Genomic DNA, 10,739 nt, shown 5'->3' with positions numbered 1-10,739 from the left:
CGTCACATTGAAAATCGGCCTTGTACCTAATTTGCTCGGTGGTGGAGCAAATAAATATCTTGGCCTTTTGGCCACGATCAAAGTGTAGTATCTGTTCTTACTACATGCTGTACTTATGTTTTTAACTTTGTGATATAAAGTGGGGGATTATTTTTCTGTTTTAATTTAATGTAAAATGATCACCCACTTTAAAACCAGTCTCCAAGGCATTTAAGTCGTTCTTCAGATCATTCAACTTGTTTTTGAAGGATTCCAGTTATTTTGTAAGCATTCAATTCATCCTTATGTTCAGTAAACTCATTCTAAGTCATTTACTTTTTATTTAAGTCATTTCAGCCCATTTTTCGGTCATTTTAGTTTATCTTTAAGTATTTCACGCATTCATTCATTACACGAGAGCAAGTGACTAATGGCTATCGGCCTTGATTTTTATTCTTTTTAAATTTTCACAATCTTGCACCGATTTTCTCCGGCTAAAACCGAAATATATAGATAATATATAGATAAGCATAGGTTTGATACATATGCAGTTTCAGTCTATGAAGCCTTCTTCATCCAGACAATATTGGTACGCTGTTGGTTGGCCATTTTTTTTTTTTTTTGTCCAATGGAAGTCCTTTGTGTATTTTTGGCAATTTTCTTCTATTTCTGTAACAAACTTGTTTTCTGCTATTTCTGTAACATTCATATACTATATAATAGTGTCTTGTCGAGTTTTATGATGGACGCAGTTCTGTTTTCTCTTATTTCACGGTGTTAGTGCACCATTTTTAGGTTTTGATTTTGGGAGCTCATAAGATATTGTCCGATGGTCACGATAGTTGCACGATGCTGATGTTCAGCCTGAGAGGCCCATAACTTCTGCTTCTCCAGACATACAGCAATGTCAGGCCTTTAGTTCTGGAATCCATTTAGCATTTTTGTACTATGTTCGAGCAGTTTGGTAGGCAAAATGTTTTAAGCGTAAATATATACGGTTACATAAATATAGTTTTGTTTACTATAAGCTTTTTAAGCAAATATTATGCAAGTATAAATCATGTAGAATATCTGCATGAATATAATTGCATGTAATAGTTAACTAAAGATGATCCAAAGAAAACGTATGTATACACAAAATGAACATTAATTGAATAGCGAAATTATTCCTACGAACAGTAAACAACAACTGACTTTAGTTCATCCTCTGTCGTTTTGTTTAGATTCGCTTTCTACCTAAGTTTCTAAAGCAAGTACGATTCACAAAAAAGTGTTAACTCATAAAAAATTCAAACCAATGAAATGAAAAGCCAATGCAGTTAGAAACGATATATAGAAACTCAAAGATGACATTACCAGCCACACCTGAACGGAAAAAAACAACCATTACTTCTGGACCGAGAGAATGTGAGTCCAAAAATTAAATACCTAATGGCGTATATACCAGCCTCTATCAACTCGCATTAATTAGAAGAACGTAAACACATACACAATATCACGCTGCCAAATACTCATATACGTATATTGCTTACACATACACGTTCACACTATGAATATATTATCTAGGCCTTGTGATCTCAAGCCCATCTTTCCTCACCAAAGAGATGTTCACATAAATGATTGAAACAAACTTTTATATTCATATCCCATGTATATAAAAATATTTTCTTATTGTATTTCGTTTTCCTTCAACTTTTATTTAAAAAGATCTGCCATTGTTTTATGTAGCAGTTATCAACTGTAGGTTATTTTGATATCATAATGTTTCCCTGATTTAAATACCTACTATCGAGGGGTACCCGGCGTTACCCGGGTGTTTGGAGGTATGTGTGTAGGGGGGGTAAAAAAAGTAAATATGGGGATCCATCCAGTTGTAAATTATTGTGTGAAAAAAAACGTGCGACGTTTACCATTGCCCCATCGCGAGATGCTAACGGAAAACCTTTGAATTTATTTAATGAGTTAGATTTAACAGGTGCCTGTTTTAATGTGTTAATGAGGTCAAGTTTGACTGCGGGATAGTATTCATTTACTGCTGAACTCTCCTTTTTTTAATTATTTTTTTTTATTTTAAGTATTTATTTTTCCCTTAAGATGTTATAGGAAAAAGATTAACCCACATGCGGCGAGCGACAAATATTGAATATTTATCTTCCGGAAATCGAGCAAATTAAATAGACAGGAGAGCTTCGTTGTTAACTGTGAGATATTAGGATTTATGTGATATAAAAAGTTTTTAAAAGTTGTGAAGCGAGCGACCGCTTCTCTGAAAGAAGCCTTTTGTAGACACACAGAAAAAGCGAACACACATACATACATACATTTTCGCTTTTTTATTTATAGATTAACATTTGGTCTTGACCTTGAAAATATTATACAACAATCTCTACGCCGGAGATCATCATCATGTCAGGTTTGGTCATGATCGGTGCAGTAGTGTCGCTTGCAAGAGTGTATACATGCAGAGGCTATTACCTTGACTTTTACCTTGGAAAATGGTATGCACCATCTCTACGTAGGCACAATTACCATTATAACCAGTCGCGTTGGTTGTACGTTAGCTATTACCTTGACCTGGATTGTGACCTTGGAAAATGGTGGGCACCATCTAAAGAAATGGCAAAAACACTAGAGGATGACCTTCAATCTGTAGTGGAATGGGGACAAAAATGGATGGTCACATTCAATGCTGCCAAGACTAAACTGGTTTCCTTCAATAATTACAAGAACCCTTCTCTGCCACGAATAGCAATGGCCAGTGACTCTTTATCTGAGAGTACGTCTTTCAAACTGCTTGTCCTAACGTTCACAGGAAACATGAGTTGGAACAATTACATTGAAAGCGTTGCCAGGGCCGCTGCAAAGAAGGTAGGCTCTCTCTACCGTGCTAGAAAACTACTAACACCCGAAAGAATCTTGTACCTCTATATGGCCACCATTCGCCCATGTATGGAGTATAGCTGTCATATTTGGGCTGATGCATCTGCTACTAGTGTCTCGCAACGTTCAAAAGAGAGTCGCAAATCTGATAGGCCCTGAACCGTCATCTAAGCTTCAGCCTTTGTCCCATCGACGAAATGCTGCATCCCTCTACCTGTTCTACAAGTAATTTAATGGTGAATGCTCTGACGAACTGCAGACACTCGTGCCCCTACGACGTAGGCACCCTCGAGAAACCCGACAAGCAGCTAAATCCCACCCTTTTACGGTGCAGATCCCTAGATCTTTGTACTCCAGTAGATTCTTCCCCAGAACCATTAAACCCTGGAATTCCATTCCAGGCCACTGCTTCCCCAACTGTACTGACATGCAGAAGTTTAAGTGTAACGTGAACCGACATCTTGCTGCCCAAATCCCAACATAGTGCCCCAGTAGTTGTTGGCCTTGATAGTAGCCCCCTACACCAAAGTGGCAATGTGCCTTGCTTGAGGTGAAAATGTAATAAAAAAGGGGTACCATTAGCTTTCTAAGTTTGATCATGATTGTATGCATATGCTATGACTTTGACATTTGACCTTAAACTTGAAAAATAGAGTGCACCATCCCTAGGCGAGGAACCATCATCATGATGTGGGCTGTAAGATTGTTGTACGCACACACACACACGCGCACGCGCGAACGCTACTACTTCTTTATATATAGATCCATGTGCCTTAATGTTAATCATTTACTAAAACAAAGCTTTATACCTAATTCATATTAATTTTTAATGTTTTTTTTTCAAACTTATGTACAAAGATACTGTTGTCGTTTCAAAATGGCTGCTAGCAAAGTTCTTTTCAACGTAAAACTCTCAATTACGAAGGGAATAATCCAACTAAACATGCAAATTTTATTCCTCAGAATTTTAACGGAAACTCTTCTCTTCGGAATAACGCAAACCTTACTTTAAGCTAACCCTACATTAATTTTTAAATTTTATTCGCCAACAATCCTTTTGATTTGATTTGGTTCAATTTCTGTAGCACTTAATAGAAAACTAATCTAGTAAAATTTATCTTACGTTAATAAAGCTCAAATCGTCATACCTATTCTACAATGAAAAATTATTGAAAACAACCTTTACAGAGGCGCGAACCTCTTATCAAACTTTTTACAAACTTGACTGCAAATACTAAACCGCATTTGGTTTTATTAAAATTACATTTCCTCCGACATATTTAATTTAGAAAAAATCATTAGAGCATTCAAATATGCCTACCAGTAACTGCATATAAAATAGATTCGTTACAGCGGGAAATATCGAAAACGAGGAGTAACACAAAAAAGGTAATATTCGAGAGATTGCTGTGTGTTTTTTCTTTTTTTTTTGGGGGGGGGGGGTGAATCACGAGAAACGGATGTTTTTAAGTAATACAAAACTCTGCGATTATTTCAGGACCACTCCCTATCTCTGCTTCAAGGAAAGCCAGAAGCGTTCTAAAAACCGGCGTTTCCCGTGACTCACTGTGTGGGTATATATATATATATATATATATATATATATATATATATATATTTTTCTAACTTTAGACTAACCTTTAAAACTGTTATAGGTTTCCGACTATGCTGAAAAAGAATCACGTTTAAATTATGCTCAGACAAATAGTTTCCTGGATGTTAAGACGTTTATCATACAGTATACTCATTAGATTTTTTTCTAACTAAAAAGTACTAATGCATGTTACAAATCACCGCCTATTCCTCATCTCAACAATTACGAATGCCACTTATACTTGAGAACCTATAATTCGTAAAGGTGAGTTTTAAAGTAGAAAGTAAACAAAAATTACATGTTTTATTTCCTTTGTCAATTTTGTATATATGTATCTACAACCGTCAGTATGTAATATACTGATGTAAGAATACTGTCTAATTGGATGAAAACGTAAGGAGATAATTTCTAAAGAAATTTCAATTGTGTAAAACCTGTATATTATCAATTATAACGCGGTTATATTTTTTCTTCGTTTGCAAATGCCATGAATAAACAAGTCAAATTTATGCAGATTACGAAAGATGCGCAGTCAAATAATTTGAGGTTTGTTTAGTAATTTCGAATGAACTGTTACTTAATCCTAACATTAAACTTCGGCTGGAATTCAATGTTTTTACACTTTGAATATCTCTCCGAGGATTAAGCAGAAGCCAACAATCTAAAAGGGCCAATTCAAAAATTCTGACATAGCCAATAAAAGTTACTTTTGTGCCTACCTGGCTATTAGTTTTAAGCTTCTTTCTAAGAACTGCACGCCTGTGGAACTCTGTTCCGTCTGCCTGCTTTCAACCTGACTACAACTTGCATGTGTTCAAGTCCAACGTTAATAAATTCCTAATGAACCGCCCCTTTAAACACTTCATACCTCCACACTAACGTAATGTACTTGCAATAACCCTTATCCCTGAGTGGCTTCCGGGCTTTGATAAGTGGTGATCGATGTGTAAAAATTTTTTAAAAGTTTTCACTGAGTTTCTCTTGAATATTCGATATATTTACAAACGGTTTTGCAAAAAAAAAAAAAAAAAAAAAAAAAAATGGCAGGTTTTTCTCAAGATTGTAGGCCTCCATCTTGTTTGCAAAACTAGAATATTTGAGATTAAACCATTTAAATCCACTTTAAAACCTAAATTAGCTTATTGGCTCTTGCAATATTTGATTTTTTTTTACCCGTTTTTATGGTACAATATGTCTATTGTATATCTTAATTTGGTTTCTGAGCTATCCCACCCTCTTTTGAAATATTTAGAAAATATGACAGATATGGCTCTTAAACTGCTAAAAACAGCCTATGCTGCCTTGACAGAGTACAAAATAGACTTCGTGGCTTAGTGGAGGATGCCCTTTTCTCTACCCTGCCACCTCTCTCCCACAGAAGAGACGTTGCGAACCTATCCTTGTTTTATCGTTATTTTCATGGCAGGTGCTCGTCTAAACTCCAATCTCTGCCCCCCCTCGCCAATCTTTCACGAAAAACACCCGTCTAACTGAATCCACTGTGAAAAATTTCCCCCACTCTATCTGTGCCTAAATCAAAACGCGGATTCCATGAACAAAGCTTCTTTCTTAGAACTGCACGCATGTGGAACTCTGTTCCGTCTGCCTGCTTCCCACCGGACTCCAACTTGGATGTGTTCAAGTCCAACGTTAACAAATTCCTAATGAACCGCCCCCTTAAGTAAACACTTCATCAAATCTCCACACTAACGTAATGTACTTGCAATAACCCTTATCCCTGAGTGGCGTCCGGGCCTTGATAAGTGGTGATCACTGTGGAAAAAAAATTATATTTTCAGACTGTCCTATTCCTCTGCGTAAAAGTTGTGCTAGTGCAGAGAGTGATCCGCGCTATTTTTTAAATTATATTTCCACGTTGAATTAAAGTTTGATATGATTTTTTATTCAATTGTAAGGTTGAAGTATAGAATAGGTACAAAACACCCACCCCTCCCCATGTTAAGAATGTCTTTTTAAATAACGGATAACTCTCTGCACTAGTACCAAGAAAGTTATTCGTTGTTTAACAACTCGGTTCTCTTATTTAATGGCATTTTCTAGTGGCAAATACGGGCGTATTCCGGCTAACGTGACGAGTTTTTCTTCGCTAGTTTTATAAATCTTCATTTTGGGTCATATTTGAATTGTCCTACTCTACTCATTGAGTGTTATCTTCTGAACATTTCGCTTGACGTGACCTCCAGTTCTTAAAGTGAAACTTTCTAACTTTGGAACACGTGGCATAGTTGATAACGTGGCCAATTCTAGAAGTTGTATTCCCGGGGGTTAAGGGTTGAGTTCGCAGTGCAGACATTTAAAATACAATTGAGAATCGTTAAGGATTTTTTACCCAGCCATTTTTGCCACTACGAGAGCATGCCAACCCCCTGGGTTAAATATATGGTTACGTTTTAAATTCCAATGAGCCTATATTTCGTCATACAGATTAACGATTAAAACGTAAATTGCTACGTATGTAGAACAGACATCAAAAATAAGGTCTTCGGAGATTTGCAAATATTGACCTTCCTAGCTGGTCGAACGCCCGGCGAACTCCAATTTTCATTGCAAATAATCAACCCTCATAGTATTGATGCTGGCGTCTCTCGATGTTCCATCCTGGAAACCGGACCTTTTTGATTTTCCTAGATGATATCTCAAATTAGATCATTCGAAGCCAATCCGCTCGCCCCATCCGCCGAGTATTTGCTGAGCTCCCGCCGACCTTTTTGGAAAGGGCATGCTCGAGTTCCGGACGCGTAGAGTGTGATTAAGTTTGAAGAAAGATAGTTTTCTTTAAGGGCGACAAATATATATTTCCACTCTGTATATTGTTCAATCCCTCCTGATTAGCATTTATCTTAAAACGCTGACGGAAACCCATTAAAACATTACCTTCAGTTAAATATAAAAGCCTAGTTATCATGAAAACGCTAGAGTGAGTGTTCGGTAAGCTACGTTATAGGAGTGTACATATACAGGACCTAGCGCCGTCTGTAGATGAGAACAGTTGAAGTCGCTTCATTGTTTAATTCAAATTCACGGTACTTAGTTTTACTGCATTGCAAAACTTAAAAATTGCAAACTAGCGCCTAGAGAAATATTAAGGATTATCATAGAACGATAGAAAGCGTTTGATAAAGTATATTTAAAGTACAATTAATGAAAATGAAAGATTAACTGAAGCTTGTTTTTAAGAATAGGAACTGTATAAAAAAATATTGTAAAATGTTTTAACTTCTACAAAATTTCATCTGAACATCTGTTTAATCAAAATCTCTGATAAGTTACTCTATAATTTAACAACTTTTAGTTCCAGCAAATGCATATGAGTTTATTTTCTGGAACATGTTTCCTGAATTTTATGTACAAAAAAGTAAAATCTTATAAGCATTAACATGTTTCAATAAATATTTCGCTTTCGACAAAGGAGGGATTAAACCTAATAATTCACTCCCGTTCGTTGGCTCGCACTTTTCTCAATAACCACGCTTTGGACTTTGTAAATTTTGCACACGCATTAGTCATGGTGAAAGTAAATTTTTGCTAGAATAAATTTTCCGCGATAAATCTAGTTACCTACTTAGGAGTCATTAAGAAAATAATTGCCCCCAAATAGTTCATTTTGTTTTTTTTGAATAACCACACCTTTGATGTTTTTGCAATTGTGCAAACATTAGTTATGATGGAAGTAAACAGTTCGCTCGTGAAGTGGGACCCAGCATGCTCAACTTGTTTTCTAATTTAACAAATAATTTAAATTAAAATGTGGAAAGGTTTTAATTCAGTAAAGATTATGGTGTTTTTAAAATTTCATTTTCGAAATTATTTTTTTTCACCCGTAAATGATTTATACGACGTATAATCCTCATAAATTCTGTTGATTTAGGTAATTTCAAATATTTACAATTTGAGGTACAAAACTGTAACGCAATCATAAGACTTAAACGGTTTTAAATCCTGAATTTAAAATAAACGGGGTGGAGAAAAGTTGAAATCTGACCGGTTTCGCCCTCGTTTTATCAAAGCTGTACCGAGGGTTTTTTTTTTATTTATTTTTTTTTATTTTTATTTTTTTATTTATTTTTTATTTTATTTTATTTTTTTTTGAGGAAAAAAAAAACCCGAATGGGAATCGAAAATATGTACGAATAAACCATTGTTACATTGCGTATGGGGGAGCGTTTAAAACTCTCTCAGATTCCAGAGAACACCACTTGTTATTGCCAGTGAGCAATCGCTGACAATGACTTGTGAAGACTTCAAGAGTTAATAACTACATAAGAATATATAAATACATAATAAAATAAACAGCTGTGAAGAATTAAGGAGGACAGAAAGTCTGAGGAAGGCAAACACTAATTAACCACCATTGAAACGGTGCAGAGAGGATCGAGAGATTGAGGTGGGGAGCTTATTGCAACACAAATCAGTGAAGACCAATGGTTTTTGCCAGCAAAAAAAAAACTCAATGCTAAGTGGATGTTGCAATAAGCAAAGTCGGGTTTGTATTACTGTACACAGATTCGAAAAAGTTGTCAAAAAACAAATATATAACAAATGTTATCAAAAGCAAGATAAGTTACTTTTCTACCAAACTGGATATAATTTTCGTGTTTTTTATTCAATGTAACATGTTTATTCAGCTCGAAAACCATACAGTGTTTACCGATGTATTGGAAAATTCAAGACGGCGACCGATTCTCTCTTTAACACGGTAAGTTTGGAAAAAGGTGTAATAAATAATAAACTAGAGAAAATACTGTTAAAAATTCGCTCAATATATATTACCGTGACATAACTTGACATATATCCGGTGGTTTTTAATAGTATTTTGTCTAGTTTATTATAACACCTTTTCCTGAACTTACCGTGTTAAAGAGAGTCGGCCGCCATTTTGAATTTTCCACTACATCAGTAAACACTGTATGTTTTTCGAGCTGAATAAACATGTTACATTGAATAAAAACACGAAAAATAAATCCAGTTAGGTAGAAAAGTAACTTATCTTGCCTTTGATAACATTTATTTGTTATATATTTGTTTGACAACTTTTTTCGAATCTGTGTACAGTAATACAAACCCGCAAAGTCATTTGCAAATATTATCAAGAGGTGGAGACTACTGGAAATCAAGGAACACGATAAATTAATTTGCATATTTGATAAAATAATCTCACATTTTCAAATATTAAAGAATCAGTAATTTATTTGATTGGCTATTAGACCTTGACAAGGTTTTGGTTATATTTAACACATTTCTGCAAAGATATATTCTAAGATTCTACAACACCAGATATTTAATGCTCATTTTAACAAATCATGTTTTTGTATTTTAAATAAAAATATTTCAAGTAGTTTCAAAATTATTTTAGTCCTTTTGGTCAATTCGCTAATGAGTTAATTAAATCGTGCATAAATATGCAAAATTATCCGCTATTTTTTTAAATCGTATTTCCAAGTTTAAAGTTTTCTTTAATTCTTTTGTAAGGTTAGAGTACAGAATAGGTACAAAACACCATCCCCCTCTAATTTTAATGTTTTTTTGTTTTTTTTAAATAACGTTATTTCAGAACGGATAACTCTCTGCATGACTACCAAATATTTTAGTTTCGAAAAATTGATCATTGATTGTACGAAAACAAAAATATTAAATTTTACAAGACAAAATTCTTGTTAGATGAACTAATTGTTATATTAAAATGGGCATTCTCTGAGGAACGGTTTTTATCAAATTATTGGCGACGTTTGTTTAGACTTGAAAACTAGAGAGGAGTATTACATTTTTGGAGACCATTAGATTTTGATTTGGCCGGGAAAAGAGCTGAAAGACGTTATGTTAAAAATAGACACTTGGCAAGCGACGTTAACTAATTTATACATGCGCGAATAGGCAAGCATTTATTTACATAATGTCAAAAATAGACCTTTTTCTCCTTCTTCCATCTTTTTCTCCTTCTTCCATTTTCTTATCCCCCCCCCCACTTCCTTACTGGTTTCCTAACTTAAAATGCACCAAACATTAACACTAACCAGTTTCTATCTCATTTCAAAACCCGTGATCTCCAGGGCAAGGAACAAAACGATAAAATCCACTAAAACAACCAAACACTACAAACTAGCGATGGAAGATACAAAAAGCTAGAAGAATAAAAAACTACAATAACTGAATTGCAACATAAATACCATTTTCACGAAACTTGATATTGCATGAAATAACCCTCAAAGGGCCGATATGCAGTAAAATAACAAACCAAACTAACGTACAGAGGTAAATTATTCTTACT

The 10,739-nt window shown here is 34.8% G+C and overlaps 1 pseudogene; it reads left to right on the top strand.

Annotated features, from left to right (window-relative positions):
- The first annotated feature begins 54 nt into the window (after positions 1-54).
- On the top strand, positions 55-225 carry LOC145255010 (U2 spliceosomal RNA; annotated as a pseudogene).
- Positions 226-10,739: the final 10,514 nt, after the last annotated feature.

Source organism: Euprymna scolopes, chromosome 30, assembly GCF_053919585.1.
Source record: "Euprymna scolopes isolate OS-2025 chromosome 30, ASM5391958v1, whole genome shotgun sequence".
NCBI classification, from domain to species: domain Eukaryota; kingdom Metazoa; phylum Mollusca; class Cephalopoda; order Sepiida; family Sepiolidae; genus Euprymna; species Euprymna scolopes.
This window is presented reverse-complemented; position numbering and strand designations above follow the sequence as displayed.